Raw genomic sequence first — 274 nt, 5'->3', positions numbered from 1 at the left:
CAGCGCGGGAGAGGCGCGGGGCCCGCTGCCCGCTTCGCGCCGCCAAGCCCCGCAGGCCTCAGCACCTCCCTCGCGGGAGCTCGGCCGGGCTGCCCACGACGGGGGGCGCCGGGGCTGCCGGTGGGTCAAGGCCCCTCCGGGGAAAGCCGCCGCGCCCTGCCAGGTTGCCCACGGGGCAGCTTGGCGCCTGCCGGAGCCTGGGCCCCGGGGCGTCCAGAGCCGGCGGGGCGCGGGCAGGGGCCGGGGGCAAATGCCCAGCGCACTGCGGTGCCGG

Source organism: Crocodylus porosus, unplaced genomic scaffold (genome assembly GCF_001723895.1).
Source record: "Crocodylus porosus isolate Cpor-Errol unplaced genomic scaffold, CroPor_comp1, whole genome shotgun sequence".
NCBI classification, from domain to species: Eukaryota; Metazoa; Chordata; order Crocodylia; family Crocodylidae; genus Crocodylus; species Crocodylus porosus.
This window is presented reverse-complemented; position numbering follows the sequence as displayed.